We start from the raw sequence: 1,487 nt of genomic DNA on the forward strand, positions 1-1,487 counted from the left end.
TCCTAAAGTCAATTATTTTATAAAACGAACTTTAGAGGAATATATATGTATCATAAGGAACCAAAAAGCGAATTCAGAAGACTGCATGAACTGACCGAACTCATCTTAATGTCTGCGGGATGTTCAGGAGAAGTTCGCGATGATGTATTTTCATGGTCGTATATTACTCTACCTGAACAGGGTATATTAAGTTTGTCACGAAGTTTGTAACACCCAGAAAGAAGTGTCGGAGACCCTATAAAGTATATATATAATTGATCAGTATGTTGAGCTGAGTCGATTTAACCATGTCCGCCTGTCTGTATATATACGAACTAGTCCCTGAGTTTTTGAGATATCGTTTTGAAATTATGCAAAGTCTTACTATTTTGCTCATAGTAGTGTTGAGTGTTTCAATATAATTTAGTTTTTGGGAAACAAAATTCTAGGTAATTATTAAATATCTACATACATACACATTCTATTCCCATTTCTACACATTCTACATACATTTAAGCGCATATGAAACAATTTTCAACTAAGGCATACACAACATGTTACAGAAACAACCCTAACACAAATATAGTAGGTTACCATTTTCTTCATTACCTTTCACTGTTTCTTAGCTACTGTCCTTTTTCATTGAGCACTAAACTCACGCATATCCTTTTTATAGTAATTCTCAACCACTTTCTACACTATTTTACTGAAATACTTTCGTTTGAGCGGAGAAAAGCATACTTACCTGGCGTAGAGGTTATCCGTGATCATGAAGGCGGTTCCTCCGAAGCGAGACCTGATCATTGCACTTCGATTGGGTTGACCTTTGCGATTATTCCTAATGTGAATAACTCGTGCGTGTAATTTTTGGTAGCCGGGAATGGCGTACGCGCCGTCCCGACGTTTTTGAATACATACAAATATATACGAAAGGCATGGTATTATCTATAACATATACATATGTACTTATAAAAATTTATTGGTATCCTTTTTGATAAGTGAAAAATATTGATAGCTGTCTTGTTTTCGAGTAATGAAGAAGGAGGGTAAAAGGAAGGAGTATTTAGAGTAAGTCAAACAGTTCGGTGGTTTCACAGAGAAACATTTTTTAAGGTAATATATGTTTACAGATTTTTTCCGAAATACCCGTTATAATTATACCCTGAACAGGGTATATTAAATTTGTCACGAAGTTTGTAACACCCAGAAGGAATCGTCAGAGACCCTATAAAGTACATATATACATATATAAATGATCAGTATGTCGAGCTGAGTCGATTTAGCCATGTCCGTCTGTCTGTCTGTCTGTATATATACGAACTAGTCCCTCAGTTTTTAAGATATGGTTTTGAAATTTTGTAAACGTCATTTTCTCTACAAGAAGCTGCTCATTTGTCGGAACGGCCGATATCGGACCACTATAACATATAGCTGCCATACAAACTGAACGATCGGAATCAAATGCTTGTATGGAAAACTTTCACATTTGACAAGATATATTCACGAAA

The 1,487-nt window shown here is 35.3% G+C and overlaps 1 non-coding gene across 1 annotated transcript; it reads left to right on the forward strand.

Moving 5' to 3' along the window:
• Nucleotides 1–716: 716 nt before the first annotated feature.
• LOC126751853 (U1 spliceosomal RNA) lies at nucleotides 717–881 on the forward strand. The gene has a single exon (XR_007665947.1). It is a non-coding gene; the product is annotated as a U1 spliceosomal RNA (small nuclear RNA).
• Nucleotides 882–1,487: the final 606 nt, after the last annotated feature.

This window comes from Bactrocera neohumeralis, chromosome 2 (genome assembly GCF_024586455.1).
Source record: "Bactrocera neohumeralis isolate Rockhampton chromosome 2, APGP_CSIRO_Bneo_wtdbg2-racon-allhic-juicebox.fasta_v2, whole genome shotgun sequence".
NCBI classification, from domain to species: domain Eukaryota; kingdom Metazoa; phylum Arthropoda; class Insecta; order Diptera; family Tephritidae; genus Bactrocera; species Bactrocera neohumeralis.